Source organism: Leptidea sinapis, chromosome 13 (genome assembly GCF_905404315.1).
Source record: "Leptidea sinapis chromosome 13, ilLepSina1.1, whole genome shotgun sequence".
Taxonomy (NCBI): Eukaryota; Metazoa; Arthropoda; class Insecta; order Lepidoptera; family Pieridae; genus Leptidea; species Leptidea sinapis.
In genome coordinates this window covers 2,016,527-2,038,782 of record NC_066277.1, presented here as the reverse complement: position 1 = coordinate 2,038,782, position 22,256 = coordinate 2,016,527, and the positions used below count along the sequence as shown (strand labels likewise).

Sequence of the window (22,256 nt, the reverse complement as noted above, 5' to 3'; positions counted from 1 at the left end):
ATTCTTCCACAGTGCGGTTTTCAAGGAGCTTTCTTCTACGTACTACAAAGCTGTGGAATGAACTTCCTTGTGCTATGTTTCCGGGACGATACGACATGGTTACCTTCAAAAAAGGCGCGTACACCTTCCTTAAGTGGCCGGCAACGCTCCTGTGATTCCTCTGGTGTTGCAAGAGATTGTGGGCGGTGGTTATCACTTAACAACAGGTGATCCGTACCCTCGTTTGTCCTCCTAATCCATAAAAAGAATATGCAATGCAGCACTACGAGTTTAAAATAATTATTTCCTCTTGTCATGTGGGTCTATCGTGATAAAGGTAACACAGAGTTAAAAACTTATACTTGGAATAACTAACCATCGCGTTTATTAGGAACACAGCTTGGATATTTAATGAAACTAAGCTGTTACGCTGGAGTTGGTAACGTTCGATTAGTTAGAGGCGGCTAGTAGAGCGAGGCGGAAGTATACAGCCAAAGTAACTTAATACACAAATATGTACGCCAGAGGCTAATTCGAATTCAGAATCAAGCCAGGTTCGAATCAAGCAACATCTAAAAATATTGCTGCATATAAAAATCTCATCTGAAAAATTGTAATTATTTGTAATCTGTATTTAAAAAAATATACATTTAATAAAAATATACTTTAAAATATATAATATATGTACCTATGTGTTTATCTCATTCTATTATTTCAGTTCTTTTTAATGCATTTTGATCATTTAATTTGGGTATCTACGCAAGTTACTACGTAGATCAAAGTTTTGTCCAAATTAAATTACACGGCTTTCGTTAATCCTACCTCTCTACCACCAACTAACTAAATTAATTCATCCTCAATCATCCCAGTATCCGTTAAATGTATTTTCAAACGAATAAATAATTTACGTAATAGGACAAAAAGTTTGATGCGACCCCCGCATGCAAATTGAAAGAAAGAATTCGAAATTGACACTGTCTCTTTCCAGCGTCTTAGCGGAGTGAGGGAGGCGGTTGTAGAGTGAGAAAGAGTCGCGTTCTAAGTGAATCAGTGCCCGCGTTCGGTATTAAATCAGCGCGCGGGGGTTTGAGGGGAAGGGGGTTCGCGTTAAAATACTTACGGGTGGGGTTTTGTTTGCTGAGGGCGGTTTCAGAGCGATTATTCTCCGCTCGGTTCGCTTGTCGCGGAGTTCAGTTGTTATATATCTCGCGGCGCGTGTGGACGTGTGTATGTGATGACAACGCGGTGACCGCGCTTTCTCGCACGTGGTAAGGCGGGAAAAGTTCCCGCCTCCGTTAGGCAAAATATTTTCCGACGCTAATAAGGTAAAGGTGCTTCGAATGTTTAGTGATTTTTTAAATTTTTACACGTAGACAATATATTTAATATGCAAATTTTAGGTATAAGGGTAGCGAATCAATATTATAGTAAGAAATGAAAAATTAAACTAAGAATGAAAGGAGGAGGAGTAATTGTAGAAATACTATCTTATTAATAACTTAGTGACAAGGGCAGCAACACAGTGAAAGTATAAGAATTATTTAATGTTAAGTCTAGCGATAGTTAACGTCAACATCAATCATATTACAGCTGAAGACCATTTTTTTATTCCGACAGAAGGATCCATGGTCAAGAAATAAATTAAAAAAAAAACACAACCGTAGTTGTTGAAGATATTGTAGATTTACGTAAAAAATAATCAATATTTATTATTAAAAGCACGTATAATTAATATTTATCTCCACATATATATAAAACTGTCGAATACGTAAACCAAACAAATATAAAAAAATATTTCAGGAATAATAAATATTTTTTTTTGAAAACTAATGTTTTACTTTTATTACAAAAATGGAAGGATTTATATTAAGTATTATATTTATTTATTTGTTTGCATGAACATATACTAGTTCGTCCCAATGTAATTGCAATTGCGTAGAAATATTTAAACATTTTACACGAGGATAATTACTGGTGTAGGTTGTTACACGACTTGTAACAAACTAAACCAGTTGTTAAATAACAGGCTGTCCTTAGATTCTAGATAGAGAGTCTTACTGTTAGACAACCGATAAAAACAGGCTAGGAATATTAGTTTAGTGTGCGTGACACTTTGTGTGCGTGCATTGCTCAAAATAAAGGTTAGTTTTAAATTTATTTTTTTTAGACGTTTTCACAGCTATAATAGGCTTTCTAGACGTATAAATAAATCTAAGAGACAGCCCATTGCACTGCAGCGCTGCTCAGGATTCTAGAAAAATCCAATATTTTGAGCGGCTGATCAATTACACTCATTACTCAGTGATAAATTTCTGTCTAGTTAGTCCAGTAGTATAATAGTAACATTACTATCTACAGCGCTCTCGAACCGAAACAATAATATTTGAACATTACTACTTGATAGCAAAAAAATGCACACCCGGTGTATACCCACCCGGTATTCTATGTAAAGAAGCCCACTGGCAAAATTAATATTCAAAAGAATTACCATATAATTTTCACTTTTGAGCCTGCATTAAGTCAGTGTTTGAACCACACTTAAATATTCATTACATCGGAAAAACTCGCAGTGATCAAACTGAAATTAATGTTGGTTACGTCCTGTTTTCAAGACTCGTTTGCAATGCTTGGGAATACTGATTAAAATAACAAAACAGCTGTAACCGAGTGCTGCAAGTTTATATCTAATATATATACATATCACGTGTATAAAGTATTATGTTTATTGAAACACTTCTTATAACTATATTTACAATACTATGACTACATAAAATTAAAACTATCATTACGTGGAAGCGTACCAAGAATACTTGCAGCATTTTCACGTTGGATAGCTAGGCTGATCCGTTGACCGAAATAGCTGCCAACGCTTGGGTTTCCAGTAGCCTTATAATTGTAAAGATTTTAATGAAGGATTCCGTGATTAATAAATATTCTAATTATAATGAATTTAGTTAATTTTTTTAGTTTAAGAAATGTTAAACCGCAAATTTGTAGTTAGTTTTTATAAAAAAGAAACACTGACCTAACTGCTGACTACGCTTCTAAGACATCTCTCATGTTACACCTCATGGTAAGCGATACGCCCTGCCCAACATTCAGATCCGCAAGAAATACTGAGTCTAATTGCATTTGAGTCACTTTGAGACACGTGTATGATGTTAAGTCTGATAAGCCCATTAATTCTACTAGCTACGGCACCCTACAAACCAAAAACCCACCTAGTTGCAATCCTGTACAAAAAAGCAAACCACAGCAGTTCATCTGAACCAGAAAGCAAGAAAGAAAAGCATGTCTTTAGCCATTACTGATGTATTGGAACTGTAGTAATATTAATAACTCAAAAAATAATACAGCGATATGTTTTTATACGCTGTTTCTTCTACATCAAAGTGCAATATAGGATTTTTTTGTTTGTTAAGTTAGTAATTTTGTTTATCTTTTGTTTGAGTGTTAATATACTAAGATCCTAGGACCTAAATATACCTAAAGGCATAAAAGGCATTTATTTTCTCAAAATTGATTCCTATAGAATTACTTTTGATGTCATTTCTAATATACTAGATACTGCTACCGCTTCGGAAACAAAAGCCCTTAAATAAATAAAAAAAGAAAAAGAAATCTGAAATTTTATCTGACATCCGGTGGTGAAAGTCAGTTTCTATTACTAACCTGATCAAACTCTTTGGAACCCACTTCGGTAAAAGATAAGGATTTTGTAAAGGCCTATAGTAAAAGGGTTGGTCTCAATCACTTGTAATAGAATAAATGCCAATAAGAATCATTTTGCCGGTGTTCAATTACAATGGACTACAAATTAGTATGCAATCGCGGCGGCGCCGAACGCAATTATATTCACAACAAAATCGAAAAGATATAAGCGACTTAGACTCAAACTGTCTCTTATGTAGGTTTTTTTTATGTTTGTGCTTCCTAAGAAAACGTTCTTATGATTTATTTAGTGTTATAAGAGAGTAAAGGCGGCAGTGAACATATAACATAATCATCGGCTTGTTTTTTTTAATGAAAATAAGGGGCAAGACAAGCAGGATGTTCAGCTGATGGTAATTGATCCCTGCCCATTAGAATGCAGTGTCGCTCAGTATTATTGAAAAACACAAAAATTCTGATCGGCACTATAGCTGCGCTCGTCACCTTAAGACATAAGATGTTAAGTCTCATTTGCCCAATAATCTGTAGCTATGGCGCCCTTTGGCCCGAAACACATTAATGCTTACACATTACTGCTTCACGGCAGACTTAGGCGCCGTAGTGGTACCCATAATGCAGTGCGAAGGAGCCTCCCAATGGTTTGTTATTTGAATCAACAACACTAAAAAGCTTAAATGCGTCTGTGTTTAAAAAAAATCTTATTAAAAATTCCATTGAGCAATTCCAATGGATATTATTATTTTAAATAACTGACAAACTTTCAACCAAAATCATTAATGAAAATACCTGAACATAATATACCGCAATATGTTAAATTTCGAGGAGTTAAAAAAAATACTACCTTTTTCTCTTTACCCAAGTCATCGTAAGTATTGACACATTAATAAGTCTTTCTCATTATACAGGGTGACTAGCATTAAGGATATTTAAGAAGAAAACTCTCGTTATAATAACAAAAGATTCTCGTTATAATAATGCAACAGAGAAAATTAACTAATTTTCAATAAAATTTCCCTAAAAATAAATAAAGTGTGGATACACTGTGTGACTTTTTGTTAGTTAAGCGCAAGCGGCAACCGGTCCGTGTGTTCTTTCTGCTTTCGACTTCCACGTCCCATAATCCGTGCAACCGGCGGTGGTTACGTAATTAATTATTTAACTTTCGGTTAAGTTTCATAAGTAGTCAATTGATCTTTTTTGTGTAATTTTTTTCTTTTTTTTTCATTTTTGAAGCTTAGTATCATTACTTACTCAAATAACAACTTATTAAACTATTTAGAAAATCCTGCACTGTCTGGTTGAAAATGAAAATGCGTGCTACATGTATCTACGATTGCTACGAAATGCTACGAGACATTAGAAATTAGCACTTCCTGCTTCTACAATTAAAATTTTACAAAACCACGACTAAACTGAAAACTAGTAAAAAAACTACAATACACGCAAAAGACAACAAAACTATAAACTAGAAAATATTTATAAAAAAGCATTAATTACTAAAAGTGTGATTAAGTAATAAACATGGGTTTCTTGAGGTCACTTTGCTTTATGTTTTATTCACAAATATTTGTAAAGGATGAGTCGTTTTGAAGATATCTTAAAAATTACCCCATGCTTTTATACGAGAAAATACTTAACAATTTGTTAATTTTAAGGTTACAAATTAAATTCGAAAATAAAATTTATCAACGATGCGAGACTTGAACCCGCGGGCTCTCATGTTCCGTGCGAGTGCTCTTTTTATAAAAATATATTTGTGTGAAAACTTTTTTTGTTACTCTATCTCGCAAATTGCTTTTTTCGTCTTAGAACAATGATAATATTGTAGTAACGTATAAGTACGCGCGCAATAGTCTTTAGCGCAAAGGGGAACCGATAATGATGATGATGACCGAAATGATAGTTTTAATTTAATGTAATCATAGTATTGTTTTGTTAAGAGTGTAATTTATTCAAACAAAACAAATTTTATAACTATATTTACTAATACTACGATAACATATAATTAACACTATCATTATAGGGAAGCGTACCATGAATACTGGCAGCATTTCCGTGTTTGATAGCTAGACTGATCCGTTGATTGAAATAGCTGCCAGCGCTTGGGCTTCCAGAAACCCTATTGAGGCGTGAAGATAGTACTTTGTACATTCTCCGCGCCTCTGGCCCCACGGGCCAAGTGTCTCGACACCAAATGGCACAAAAATGTATGACTCACTGAGACCGACATTCTTAAATTACCCTTCGTCCATTGAAAAACTAAAAAAACCAAGCTTAAAAAGCAAAGAGGCTAAATGAAGATTGTTATTTTTAAATTTAAATACTATGATTTATTCGTACGTTAGTTAAAATAAGTTTTATTATAATTTGAGTAAAACAGCAGCGGTGAATCAGTTCGCTTACTTCCATTTAACTAAAAGCTCCCAAAACTTTTAATGCAATCCAGCTAATATTGCTAATTCCTACTTAATACTTGCATCGCATCTAAATGAGGACTAACTCGGTAGACTGTTCTATGGTTCCCCAACTAGAATTTAACAGGTAAAGTCCCGAATATAACCAACATTCCCTCAGAGCTCCGTGTCTATCTAAAATGAATTGATAAAAATAACTGTATACGATATCGTTGCATTTTCTCTATAAAATTACAACAGCTATTCTAGCAGCTTTAATTTATTTAGGCTTCCATATCTTTAATGAAAAAAAATTTTCACAAAAAAACAACCGACTCCAAAAAGACTATTCCAAATCAATAGATATAATATGCACTAAAAAGTATAAATATAATTGCGTATTTTTATACAATATAATTAATTAACTTAGTTAATTAATTAGTTATTAATTAATTATGTATGTATAGCAAATTTAAGACTTTTATGGTTTGTCTCATGGATGCCATTGTCAGATCTTTACCAAATATATACAATGGGATGACATGGGAAGCACCAGCTTTCAAATAAAAAAGAATTGTCAAAATCGGTTCACCCAACAACGTCACTCACTTCACCCAAATCGTAACAAACATAAAAAAAAATTAATGATGAATTGAGAACCTCCTCCTTTTTAGAAGTCGGTTAAAAATAAATACACTTTGTTGTCTGTCAGCGTCCTTTTTTCAGGAATGCGTGGAGAAAAACAGTTAAATAAGTGCCTTTAAGCCTAAGATTTTAACGCTCCTGCAAAATCAAAACTATATTTTATATATTTACTAGCTTTAAGTAGTTAGTCTCTTTAATAGTATGGTATCGTATAATCGGGCTAATATCCGCAACTCGACGACTGCTGAATAGTATTCCCCTGTGAACTTTAATCTCCTATTTCGTCGCCATGTAGGTCAAAGTTTCAAAAATGCTCAAACAAATGTTTATAAATTGTTTCTTATCAAGTGCCTAAATACAAAGTTTCATGGTATTATCTTCGATAATGATGAATTTCCTTACAAATTGCCATCGCATATTTCAACCCCTCTATTTATTTTTTGTTGCAATGAAAGGAAGCCTAAGTCCTTTTTCAAGATCTAATCTATCTCTGTACTAAGTTTTACTAAAATCGGTTCCTTGGTTTAGGCGTGACAACGTAACAACACATTCACATTTATATTATTAGTTGATATTGTCTCTAAGAACACGTAATAAATTTATAAATATGGAAACCGTTACTTGTAGTACTTTTAAATATAGGAGTATATAAATAAGATCTATAAACTATATATGATAGTCATCCATTTTTCAAAATTTATTCTTTGAAAATACATTTTTGATAACATTTAAATCACTAACATCGGTTCGAAAAGAAACGACCCTGGGATAGGAGAAACTCTCCAAGTATTTGAGGTCTCTTAATAATAATATTATCATTACATTTAAATTAATTAAATAAACAATTTGTTCTTCTGGAATTAAAATTTTATAAACGTTACGGGACTCGAACCCGCAACCTCTCGCGTTCCGTGAGAGCCGTCTTCTTTAAACCTGAAGCCACAGCCAGAGAGTTAAACTACTTTAGAGCTTAACTATTACGTAACATTACATAAAGTTAATGTCAGTATTTTATCAAATTCAGAACGTCAAAAAATACACGATAATGTAATTTTTTTTTTCTATAATAAGTTTTCCCGTTTTGTTTAAAATATTTCTGTTATTTCACCCAGCCTATCGAAAGATTAGAAAAAAGCGATTCACTCGATTGTATAAAATGTGCAGTCATTGATCTATCAAGATTATAGCCGTCATCTGTCAATCTATTGACAGATGACTGCTATAATCTTGTAAAAAACGGAGATAGCCGAAATCCACTACGTTTTAAGCAACAGTACGCTTTCAAACTTAGCCGGATTATACTTCGTCGCCATATTGTAATTACTATTTCAAACTTATGTCAAATCTCACTGCACGTTTCTTACTAAACTTTTAATTATGCAGTATTTACATCCTCTTTGATTTTACAGCCCTTGTTCGTTTCTTTAGGATATGTCTTATGTCGTTTTGGTATGCCAAACACACATAAATTTTGACATTTATATGCCGATGAAAGTATCATTTAAAAAGGCCGAACAAATAGTGAGTAATATATAAAGCGGAAATAGTTATAATTTTAATGATAAAAAATCAAAGACTATGTAGCAGTTAAATATAATAAGACCAATTAATAAAAGAAAATTATTTCTGAAAACAAAAAGAATAATAAAGTTTCATCCGGCAGACATGATTCGATAAAGTAGAGTCAATTGCGTCGTGACACAGAGAATAATTGATTATAATTGTGCATTACGGTTACGGTTGCACGCATCTACATGACTACATGAGACCACATAGAAAGTATTACCAGATCTTATTTGTTTATAACGATCCAGAATTTGAAGATTCTCTTGAATCTCATTGAAATTATATAATTAGTTATAATTTTTTTATTTATTGGTTGCGATTAGCGACTAACAAAAGGCTCCTTCTCGGCGTCTGTCTGTCTGCGATAAACTCAAAAACTACACACCGATTTTTATGTTGTTTTCACCAATGAATAGCGTGGTTCTCGAGGAAGATTTTAGTATATAATTTGTTAAGTTTTTGTCTACAATTGTGTTTAAATTAACGATATTTGTTGGAGATGACGGAAAAAAAAGCCGCCTGGGAGCTTTCAACGAAAACCCTTTGAGATATAACAATATAATGTATGATGGAGTCGTGTATCTTATGTAGGTCTACAGAAAAATCCGCAAGGGCATATGTTTATCTCTTAAAGATAACATACTATATCCATTTTAATGCCTCAAAAAATTGGCAATTATAAAGCGATATTGTAAAAGAGTATTATAAAAACATAAAATCAGAAATACGTTTTTGTTTCATTTGTAACTCATTAACTTTGATTACATATTTCTCATGGCTGTACACTACCGGTCGTTTTCAATAACCTATCTATCCTTAGTTTAACTGACTATAATATTTAATACATAATATTTTATTTTCTATTGACAGAAAAGAGCCTAGGTCAGCTAGTTACATATATTATTTCAATAGTGACAGTTAAAAGTGCGTTATTCAAATTCAAATTTAATATTTTTTTGAAAGTAGGATGAATGAATATGAAATCACTCATTGAAAGTTTAGATCTGATTCCTGCCACCGAATTCCACCTTCGCACGACACGCCACAAGTTAGGATATCATCCTCACCATCTGGATGTGTGGCGGTCCTCCACAGTGCGGTTTTCAAGGAGCTTTCTTCCACGTACCACAAAGCTGTGGAATGAACTTCCTTGTGCGGTATTTCCGGGACGATACGACATGGGTACCGTCAAAAAAAGCGCGTACACCTTCCTTAAAGGCCGGCAACGCTCCTGTGATTCCTCTGGTGTTGCAAGATAATGTGGGCGGCGGTGATCACTTAACCACAGGTGATCCGTACGCTCGTTTGTCCTCCCATTCCATAAAAAAAGTATTTAACTAGATTTTGATCAACCCCCATTCGGAAATTTATGCCTCAGACCTGAGAAGAACGAACGCAAGAAACTCAGCGGGCTAATTTTTTTTTCATAAAATTTCGATTGAATCAAGTTTAAAATTTATGTAGCCTGAAGGCGGTCGCTCCTTTCCCAATATGTAGTATCATTAAGAAAGTCATGTATGAGTAACATTTACCACATACACGTCATATAACAATTCTTTTGAATTTCGTAATACTACGAGTATTTTATTATTTTGAACATTTTCTGTGATCATCACCCCACAAAAGACTTACTTACTTGACTTAACTGAATAGTAGGACTTAAGTTAGTAAATGGTCTTTCTTTCTTTATGTCTTGGAGGCTAGATTAAATAGTAATTTCGTCTTTGAGCCTCTCCCCACCTGCACCTGCTCTTTCATATAAGCTTAATCATTCTTTGTACTGACCTCTATTCAGTACATTGTCGATCCGACCATGGTACGCTTTTTATCGCATAATTTGATTGATAATGTAAGTTTAATCTTATAAAGAATTTAACACAAAAGTAATCGCATTAAATATTGAATAATTGACGAAGTAAAATATAAATATTTGAAAAAATAACATAAGCGTATCGTCCTTTAAACCGATTAAATGCCACTGAGACCCGTTCACGCAAATTATGAGTGACAGCTCACGAACGCAGACCTAGGGTTGCCATAAATTTTTTACAATGTGTAATATTTTTATATATGATAAAATTATTGATATTTTCGTCATGGACGATTGGGAATTGGGCTAACTTGATAGATGATTAAAATATTTTTACTATAATATAATATAACTTTATGTACTGTTAGAAGTGGGCCCAAGCCGGCTTCACTAGCTTCAATTTAATTCATAATCTCGAGTGATTGCCAATTCCGCGGTCATTTGGAAAGAAAAATCAAACTGGCTTCGAAGAAATCTGCGTTATTAATAAAGCACGGCAATACTTCAAGCCGGCCCACATTCTAGCGCTTTACAAAGCGCAGGTCCGGCCACACATGGAATATTGCTGTCATCTCTGGTCTGGCGAACCCCATTATCAGCTCGAACCATTTGATCACGAGCAACGCGGAGCTGCTCGAATTATCCCAGTTAATTTACCCAGTGCTCTGAGAACGGCTTGATAACTTGGCGTTGCGTAGAGATGTCACTTTATTGTGTATCTTCTACCGCATCTTTCACGGGGAGTATTTCCAAGAGCTGTTTGACCTGCCACCGAATTCCACCTTCACAAGATATGCCATAAATTAGGATATCATCACCACCATATGGATGTGTGGCGTTCCTACACAGTGCAGTTTTCAAGGAACTTTCTTCCACGTACGAACAAGCTGTGGAATGAACTTCCTTGTGCGATGTGTCCAGGATGATACGACACGACGAGCCGACAACGCTCTTGTGATTCCTCTGGTATTGCAGCAGAATAAGATCTCCTTGCTACAACATCTACTAGGCAGGTTTACTAATAAACACTGAAGTGCATTAAAATCAAACGACGGCTTGTTCAATACAAGAATTATATTATATTCTATCAAAACGTTACGCCTTACTCTATTTTAACAGCAATGTCTTAATAAACTTTGACATAAACACAATAGTATAGGAAAGCAACGGTTCTACCTTTATGCTATGCTATTTTTTCATTACGTAAAATATTTGAATGTTACAGGACGGGTAAGTATGAACAAATTACAACTATCCAAATTTACAAATTTAACTTATAAATAACGGTCGTGGAGATTTAAGAAAACACTTTATTTTAATAAATATGTCGAAATAATCAAATATTTTTCATGGGTAGTAGTTTCTTTTTGTTTTGAGATAAAAATGAGCATGCATACGTATCCTTTATGCTTGAAGGACTTTAAATAGTATCGGTTCGGAAATAGGCTTTGGAAAAGAGGCTTACGTGGTGAGAAGTGGTGGGCATACGCCCATGGACACCTGTAACACCTCCTCCTTACCTACATATAACCTACATATATAAATATTTTTTTTTTGCCCACTAACCTAACTGGGTTTTTTCTTGTAATAATACCAGTGGGACGCTTCTTTGCACAGGTTGCTGGCTAGATTATTTTTGCCGTGAAGCAGTAATGTGTAAGCATTGCTGTGTTTCGGTCTGAAGGGCGCCGAAGCTAGTGAAATTACTGGGCAAATGAAACTTAAGAATTTTTAGATCGGAATTTTTGGGTCTTTAAAAAATCCTGACCGGCACTGCATTGTACCTAATGGGCAGGGCATATCAATTAACATCATCTGAACGTCCGGCTCGTGTCACCCCTTATTCTCATTAAAACAAATCGAGTATATTGAAAAATAATTTAAATATTGTATTCTGGTTTGACCTGACGTTCTTACCAATTCTCTAAATAAATAAAACATCAAATACAGGGGCCGTGACTGCTTGCACTAGCGAGGCTTAAAATGTAAAAATATAAGGAACCAGTGAATAACCCAACTGATCTTCGAATAATAAGATAATCGAATGGCCAAAGCTCTTTTATTTACGAACACCGTCGCCTTCGAAATGGAACATTACAGCACGAGTGACTCAATAGCCTAATAATTAAAACAAAATCAAATAATATGACATCAGATAGTGATCAATAAAAATGTAACGACATTTAATAAATTGAAACAAATTAAGTATCTCGAGACGCGTTAGTAGCCGCTATGCAACATATTCTAAACTATCAATAACTCTAATCACAATGCCTTGATAGCTCGTTCATTTAATATTGAACTTTTATAGAGTGTAATCGATATCAATTGAATGTTTAAATTAGCTGTTTATAGAAGCGTTCAATTGGTGCCACATTCTGAGGGTCTAGCGCCGCACGCCAGCAGCGTTCACTGCAACCAATTGCTAATTAATAAAACTAGATTTTATTTATTTAAGCATTGATTTATCTCTTGTTTCGCGGCGATTCAATACGCATATTCCAAAATACAAGTGCTTTAGTGGAGAGGGTAGCGACGACTGGGACACGGGGTTTTCATACCAAAATATCCAAATCTATGACATGGTCATACGTGACAGAGTATTCAGGCTTCATGTCCGAGCAACCGGTCGTTTTGTCGCTTCTGGATATACGATGAATCAACAAAAAAAATGTTTAAAGTAGAGAAATTACGGTATTGTTCGTTTCTTTGGTGTGTATAGAATATAGGAAGAGCCGTAGGACATAAATAACAATATTTTTACACGCTTTTTATTAGCTTCACCTGTATGTATGTTTGTTTGTAAACGACTCATTTGGGTGCGATTTTGACCCACTTTAAAGGGCCAGATTTCGTTCAAACTTCGTAGATTTATCGAGGACCGATGACAATACAATAATTTGATAAAAGATATCCCATTTTTCAATTTGCAAAATAAGATTTTTTATTTATTTATATAATCTTCATCTATCGTAAATTTAAATTTCAATCTTTAACAGATTTATCTAATATTCGGAAATTGTCAAGTGTAATAATTTAGAAAATAATTACAGTTACTTATAGTTTTCACGGAATTAATAATAGATTAGAACAAATAATAGTTAAAATCAATAGTTTTTTTAACTATTATTTTATTTTAGATAATATATGCGACAAATTGATAGCATAGTTGTTGTTGGTGCAACAACAGAATGTTGAAATTCTTGTGTAGAACCAGTAGACAAGACCAAGACAAAGAGCAGCGAATTGTCGAAGTGAATACTTACAGTGACAAATTACTGTTTGTGTATTCTATGTAAAATTATTTGATAGTTAATTTAAATTTGTTAAAAATATACATGGGCCATTTGAATTAAATAAGTTGGGGTGATCACCTACTATCAAATGAGCACTGATATCCTTTTGTATGGAAGAGAAAGTCAAACGTACGGGCCACCTGATGCAAGACGAGAAAAATCACATAAGCGTTGCCGGCTATTACTGCTCATTACTGGCATGAAATTCATTACTAAAGTTAATTATTAAGGGAGAAAGTTTTGTGTAAAATATATCATATGACACAAAAAAAGAATCAAATGCACTATAACTACAATATAAAGTACAAATATCATTGAATATCAATATCGCTGGCTGTTCAAATATCAAATCTCGATTCTGAAAGCAAACACAATTTACTACGAAATTATATTTGTATCGCTCCATTCCAATACGACTGGCATCCAATTGGATTAATTTGTATCAACTCTACTAATTGCTTTAATGCTTTTATGTTTGATTCAATTATTATTTCGTTCATTAATTAACATTTAATTGCAATTTTAATGTATTTAATTTCGATGTTAATGTTTTGCATAATTGCAGCTTTCGAATTTTTGTTAAGTGATTGTTGTTAAGTAAGTATGGGTCCATTTTATGTGCAGTATTGACCAGTCACTCCAACCAGCCCAGCTCCTTCCAGAAGTTCTGAACATTCCTGGGGTGTCCGCAGACTTCCTGGAGCGACCTCTTATTGGTTAAGGTTTTTGCCTGTTAGTTGGCCACCCCCGCACATTCCAGGATTACGTGTGTGACCGTTTCGTCCTTGGCTAGACAGCCCCTGCACTTAGGACTGTCCGTTACGCCGATTGTGAAAAGGTGCTTCTTTAGTGATGTGTGACCCGTTAGGGTGTCCACCATTATACGGATGTCACGTCTGTTGAGGCTGATAAGTCTATGGCAGTTTGGGTGACAGTGCAAGTATCGCTTCTTTCGACTGTCTACAGCTTGAGACATTCATCCATCGGGTGTTGTGTAGGTTGTTGGTGAGAGTGTCGCGCATGATTGAATAAGCGCACTTGGCTGAAGGGCAACTAGTCTTGCCATCTCTGTCCGATCTGAACTCGTATGGAATTTTTCAAAGAATATTTTCTACTTACAAACTCAAAAACTTCATCTAATCTATTAGTATAGAAAGAGTAAAGCTGAAATATTATAGGCGTATTAGGACTTCATAATTCTTCATTTAAATATTGTAGGCCACAGCTATTATAAAAGTAATCCTGAGCAATCCTTATAACATTAAATTGAAGATTATTTAACATCCTTTACCTCAGCACAACATAGATAATGATCGTTCTTATTCAGCCACTTAATTCATTAAATAATGAACATTCCTATGTTTTTAAATTCTTTAGAAATTCAAGTGCCTTTATACAAATCACTCAAGGTGAGATTATTGTCACTCATAAAAACACGTAGGTTTTTGTTCTTTCTGTGGGAATTTAATAAGATTTTATTTTAAAGTAGTTTGAGTCTTCAGCATGTACGTTCGATCTCAATACAGGTAATAAGCTACCAAATAGTAGACTCCTTGGTGAAATAGTATGTCAGTCGGATTAGAGCTGACTCCTAAATAATATTTGTTTCGATACATCCACGTGTTCCCGACCGACCATCCACCGTTACGTTTTCTTCTTTTGATGTCAGTACCTCAGGTTAGGGTTTTATGCCTTTTTATAACTCTAAAAACGCGTATGTACCTTTTTGGCTTTGGCAGGGAACGCTCCTATGATTTTTCTGGTATTGCTAGAAAGTAAACTACATTACCATTCACACCATCTGGAGGTGTGGTGATCGACAGTAATAATTGTGAGTGCGTTTCTAATGGTACTTACTTTCACGAGTTGCACGTGAAGTGAACAAGTAATGAAGATATAAAAGATGATGCATGTTTCTCTGCCAAGGTTGCTGGCTGCAGTCAGATCCTGTCGGTGGGTGTAGCGCGGTAATTGGCCAATAATACAAATAGGATTAGGCGGGCCCCACGCGCACACAGAGCAGTTCACACTGCACATTCGAGCTGAGAATATTTATTGTAATAACTGAATAAAAAGTTTATGAAGTAAAAACTTCTTTTTCCCCACACACATTTTTTCGTAGGTAGTTCGGCTGATCCGTCGCGATCTGAGGAAAACGGCTCGATCGGTTGAACTCGGGACCGCCGAGTGTACCCGAGCGCAAGAGGTGTTTAGTATATTCAATTAATACATAATAATTGTCATTATTTCATAATTTTCGCATATTCAAAAGACGTAGTCTCGGACTCATGGAAGTCAGTTCTTGGCCATCCGATCCAAAAAAAAATGGAAACAGTTCGGATCCGGCTAGCTACAGCCCCTCTGTTATGTTACCTCCCTGCTTACCAAAATGATAGAAAGTATTTTTAACCGCCAGCTCTTGGTATACCTAGAGGGTATTGCTATCATCTCTATTCTGGTGCACTACATGCACTACAAACAATGATGTGCAATATAGATATACTCGAGTTATCTAACAGTGCTCTGTGAACAGCTAGATCACTTGGCATTGCATAGAGACGTCGCTTCATTGTGTGTATTCTACCGCATTTATCACAATTTCACGAATATATCTAAGGATTCATGTGTTTAGGATCGCCAACAGAATAGGCATATTATTTGAAGCATAATTTAAAAGGATTCCAAAAATTTACCCGGTTTTGTGATAAAAATTGAGATTTATAATACAATTTAATTCGACCATGTCAACTGATAAATTAATCATAGTGAATGACGTCATGCCTCATCATTGTGTTGGCCACATATTTAAGTGCGTTTTCGCAAACGGAGCAGATCTAACTAGTCGTAGTTGAGCTTTGGAATATGTTATCTGGATATTGAGTATCTAGCTAGCGTAAGGTTAACGAGGACACTCTCTAATTGCCTATATGATGTGCACTCCTATAACTATACAGTCATCAGAAGTGGGAGCAGTCTTGTCGAAATCTAAATATATACGTAATAACTTTTGATATTTGAAAATTGTGATATAATAGAGGAGAGATCATTTTAATAAAATAAAAAAAAAGAAGAACAGTTTTGATTAACATTACTGCATTGTAACGGGCAAGGCGTATCAATTACCATCAGCTGAACGTGCTGCTCGTCTCGTCCCTTATTTTCATTAAAAAAAAAACAATTTTAGACGGACTTAAAGAAAAGAGGAGCTACGGAGGCAATCGAGTACTGCGTATTTTTATTTTATTTCCTAACAGAGCATGAGTTACAAAATAAATAGGTTGCTGTTAAAAATAAATTATTATTAATATTTTTGAGCGTTATCCCGTAGTGTGCACTCCGTGACGTCACTAGCTTCGAATGCGCCCGCGCATCGCTTAGTTTAACGCTTTATTAATGTCATTACATGCAGGAATCGTCGTCGATCCGCGCCGTCGCACACGTGGGCCTCGCCTAATGTGTGCAATTGAATTTCATTGCTATTTTCCTCTCATAAGTATTATACTTTTGCAATTACATGGATATTTTTATTCGAAAAGGTCATAATGTCAAATAATAGAACATTTCTATGTGCAATATTCATCCGGGACATTAAAGTGTCTTCACACCTATCTCTGCTGAAATAATGGTATATGTATCTTATTTTGATCCGCTTTTGAAGGGTCTGGATACGGTGATTTTAATAACAGTCATATGGGGCATTATATCTTTAAGTAAGGGCACATTGTGTTGTTATCGGGTTGTAATCGCAAATAAAATACAAGTATATCGAATATTTCTTTCAGATAGAAAAGGAGTGTGCTTTAAACCAAGCGGCTGATGTAAAACAAAATATTAATTTATAAAATTATTCAAGAACAAAATGAAATTACCAAATAATAAATACGTTAGCATTCATTCGTAACGCTCTCATCACGCACTTTCCAACCAGCTTACTCCCCAAGTCAAAAAATCACCGTTCGCGTAACGTTAGCATTAGCATTATTTCGTAACGCTCTCGTCACGCATTCACCAGCTTACTCTCTAAGTCAAGGGTGCGTATCTTGAATTCAATAAAACTTGCGAATTTGTACGATTGATTAGTATTTAAACAAAATAATTATAAAATTTTTGTTGAGCCAAGATCGACTCACTCTTGGCTTTTTATTTGCGAGTAGTGTTAAAAGCACGGTAAGGGTGTACCTCAAGTACTACCATGCTGCACCGCAGTATATTTACTTTATGAGGTTATCAGTAAATATGAAGATATTATAATATTTATAAAAAGTTTATTTGTTATAATTATTAAAATAACTTTATAACATTAAACAAATTATAAGTTTCGTGCTTTTAAGCTATTTTCCAAATTTAATTGCGATGCCTATTATAATTATTCATATTTCTAGAATTCAGAGAGGTTTCTTGCCGGTCTCGTCACTTCCGATGATTTAAATTCAAATATTTTATTCAAAACAAGAATGAAATCATTTATTGACCGTCAAAAACTACCACCCATTCGCAATAATATGCCTCAGACCTGAGAAGAACGTACTATCGTACAATAAAATTTATTATTTAATAGCATCAGGACGGTCGCTCCATTCTCAATCTGTGGTATCATTAAGAGAGTCATTTATGTTATAGTTACCTTTCAAATTCAAATATTTTAATTCAAAACAGGACTTAAAAATCACTTATTGAACTTCAAAAATCCCACTCATTCGAAATAGTATGCCCCAGACCTGAGAAGAACGGGCGCTTGTAACTCAGCGGGTTTTTTCCTTCATAAATTTATCATTTAAGCTCTGTTCAAACTGAGGCGAATAACGCGCGGGAATCGGGACGCATTTTAGCGTAATTCGCTCGCTCGCTTAGCCTCTCAAACTGACGCGACTTCCCGCGTGTCATTTTTGATTCTTCAGTGGAGAAACATCATGCATTGTGAGATAAAACAATCCCGACGGGCGTCCCTCTCTTGTTTCGCTTCAACTTGAGCGACTACTCGCGTCAATTTGAACACGTCCATACAAGTTAGCTGACACAATCGGCGCGAGAGACTCCCGTTTAGTAGCCTCAGTTTGAACAGAGCTTTAATAGCCTGAGGGCGATCGCGTTTATGTGAATATCATGAATTTCATTTAAATTATAGTAAACTTTACCCCACAAACGTTTTATAACAATTCTTTTGAATTTCATAATACATCTGTTTTAAACAATAAAAAATAAAAATATTGACGAAAGGTCTCAGAAAGTGAAACCTTTAATGTTGATTACAGAATACAATGCAATTCGCACATACATAAACGAGTGAATCAAATAGATCGGTCTGTGATCGCTAGATCATTGGCGTACAATCACAATGGGAGATATCTTAATATTCACCTCGCACAAATCCCGGCTTGTTATTAACGCGGTGTCATTTTATATGCTAAATATTAATACCTACTTGATGGTCGGCTTGTGAAACTTATGAATATGTAATAATGCGGTGATATTTATTGTGTGTTTTATTACAGTTTAAATATCATTAGTCAAGTGTGTGTCGGCAACGATAGCAAAATCTCATGTAAATTTGCAATGCTTGTTTATGCAAGTCATCATCGGACGTTCATGTCAATTGATAGAAAAATTTTTTTGTTTATCCTTTACATTAAGGTTTGTTTTCCCCTACGCTCCAGCTAGATACCGTACTACCTAAGAACACTAGCTTTTTTAATTACAGCAACTTTCTATTGTAAATAACATTTATTACTTTTACAGTGTATTAGTTTGTTACATAAATATAAAACAATTTAAAATATAAACAGCATATTCGGAGTTGTCTCCATTGGCTGCAACACAGTCCTTCAAACGTTGAGGCCAGTTATCAATAGAATCATGCACTCTTTCCATGGGAAAATTCTTCACTGCCAATCAGACGGATTGTTTTAGGGACTTCAAATTATCATATCATGGCGTTTAGAGCAAGCTGTACTCTCTAAAACTTTCCATAAATCATAATCCAGCGGATTAAGATCGGGACTAGACGATGGCCAGTCTTCAGCTCTGATGAAGTCCGAAACGTTCGTTTCCAACCGTGGACCGAGCTTTATGACCCCGCCCCGAAGCTTGCTGGAAGTACCATTCTTTGTTATTGAACATGGTGTTGTTAAGGGGTTTCACTACTTTCTCAAGAATGGTATCTTGATACACTTGTTTACACACCGATGTTTTGATACCTTTTTCACCACCACCCCCAATCCATCACTGAAATCGGATAGTACTTTGAATAAGATTTTTTATATTTTAAATTGTTTTATATTTATATATTAAAAGAATACACTGTAAAAGTAATAAATGTTTTTTGCATTAGAATTTTTTTTCTGTTTCAGTATTTATGGCGAGACTAGGTATAGTAAGCCGTCAATGTTTAGGAGCTTTAATATATTTTGTGCCCAGTAAGTCCTAGTATACCTACTGTGTAGTGTTTTATTGTAAAATTTAATACCAAGACGTATGAAGGAGCCCTTAACTCTAGCTTACTTATTAAACGGCACGAACAGTTTATTCTTTTTTCTTGAATTGAATGAAATCAAATCACGTCAGAGTATAGTCGGTGATCACCTCTGCCCATCAAAAATAATATAGTCCGTCACCTATCAATTTATCAGAGAATGTCGGAATTTATTTATATATTACATTAAAAATAACAAATTGTTAAATATAGCTCTACCTTTAGTAAGGGTTAATTCGGGTGTTGGGTCTAAGTTGTTTTCTCTTGCAAGTGTCGCAAAGCTCACACGAAAGTCAACATATTTCAATAGTATTGTTTAAAATCGATTAGAAACAGACAGAACAGTCATGCTAATTCTGGTGTTGTGGTAGGTTTTATATATTTAATATACTTCCAGCTGGCGAGCGGCGGCGCGGCAGGACGTGGTCTGTTCTGCTACCACTGTCCACCAAGTCTGCCGCCACACCAGCACCGCCTTCCTACCCTGGAGTATCCCTTCTCTGCCTCACACCCATGTAAGTAGTATTTAATAACAACTATAATTAAATGCTTTATTGGTATTGGGTTGGATTTACTTGGCAGGCGTCGTCATAATCACATAAATGTCTTTGCTTGTGGCTTCGTCCTGGGAAGGGTCGTTGCATCCTCTAAATATATCAAAGGAAGCGATGGATTTTGCGCTGCATGCGTGACACTTGTGGTTATCAAGTCATCGAGAATTCCGTTGTGGTTGATGACAACGTTACATATTTTTGTGAACGTATTTCTGTCATCTTATTACTCTTAATCAGCTGGATCAACAAAATAATCGAAAATTGTGAAATATTATATGTTTATTATTATCTATATATATAAAAATTAATTGCTGTTCGTTAGTCTCGCTAAAACTCGAAAACGGTTGGACTGATTTGGCTAAATTTGGTCTTGAATTATTTGTGGAAGTCCAGAGAAGGTTTAAAAGGTGAAAAATATGAAAATGATCAGAATTAAATAATAACAACAAAAATGTTTTTCCTTTGATGTGTCCCGCGTCGTTCAGAAATTGAAAGAATTGCTTAAAATGAATAACTAATTAGAATCTTTATATCTTTCTAACTTTCTCAGGAGGTAAGAAATAAACTTAATTTTAGCTAACTATAGTTGGAAGATTAACTACAGTTATTAACTATCTATGAGATTATTTTCAAGTAGATGTTTAATCTTAAGTGTTCATCTATTTCTCATTTAACCCAATATGTTTAAATATTGTTTTTTTTTCTTATATGGCAATACAGCGTTTGCTGGGTCAGCTAGTATGTTAATAAAATATTATAGACTCGCTAAGTTTCGGTATTTCGTAGTTTTTACATACTCTTTGAGTTCTCTCACCATCTTTAATATAGTCATAATATACAGTGCTTCTCTTAAATTATTAATTTCTTAGTTAATCAATCAATAAACTCAGTGAAAAATTAAGTGCAATTTAATTCAGTCCACCCTCTCAGTGAGTAAAAAGTGACTCACAACGATCACACCTTTCATACGTTATGTAGGTACGTTTTATTTATATTCTATGTTCTCTTAACCCTTTTTAAGACATCCCCGACCTGATCATAATATACGCCTTAGTCATACCTAACATTCCATTAAAATTTTTTGCAGACAATTTACTTTAATCCACCCACTCTGCTGCCCTGTGGTTCCCTGGGTCATAAAAAAACTAGAGAAGTCTCAGGCTAAGAGCATTTGAGAAACTTCTTTGCAAAGGATGCCGGCTAGATTATGGGCACCACATCAGCGCTATTTTCTGCCGTGAAGCAGTAATGTGTAAGCATAATTGTGTTTTAGTCTGAAAGGCGCCGTAGCTAGTGAAATGAGACTTAACATCTTATGTCTCTTGTTGCCGAGCACAATTCAATAATTGTACACGGCGCAAAATTTTGGGTTTTTCAAGAATCACGAGTGGCACTGGTTTGTAATGGGCAGGGGGTGTATCAATTAACATCAGCTGAACGTCCTGCTCGTCTCGTCCCTTATTGTCATAGAAAAAACTCTACTTGACCAAACCACCCCAAGCTTTTCTTACCAATACCAGTCACTATATCTTTTTTATTAATGTAAATTATTCAGCCTGTAAATAGATTATGTACCGCACTGATACATAGCGCTAGTAAACCACTAGTAACTAAATAATCGATTACCACGATCAAAATCGAATAAGCATCTGAATCGAGTTAGCTATCGAAACAAGAGATCTAACTGTGTTAGCCAGTTAGCTGACTGTGGCTTCACGAATTCTGTTAGTGAAGTTTGCAAGCTGCAGCCAGTACTTCCTACAATTTAAGATTATATAGAGTGAGAGCACTTGGGTAAAATAAAATTTTATTACTATGACTTTGACATCATAAAAAACTCACAATAGTGTTTTTTCGATATCTCCAGTCAAC

At 34.8% G+C, this 22,256-nt stretch overlaps 1 long non-coding RNA gene across 1 annotated transcript in view; it reads left to right on the top strand.

The window, feature by feature from the left end:
* Positions 1-1,167: 1,167 nt before the first annotated feature.
* Positions 1,168-22,256, top strand: part of LOC126967742 (uncharacterized) — a 108,407-nt gene continuing 87,318 nt past the window's right edge. The window contains exons 1-2 of the long non-coding RNA XR_007730071.1: positions 1,168-1,304; positions 20,228-20,345. This is a non-coding gene — a long non-coding RNA (uncharacterized LOC126967742). The remainder of the gene's footprint in view (positions 1,305-20,227; positions 20,346-22,256) is intronic.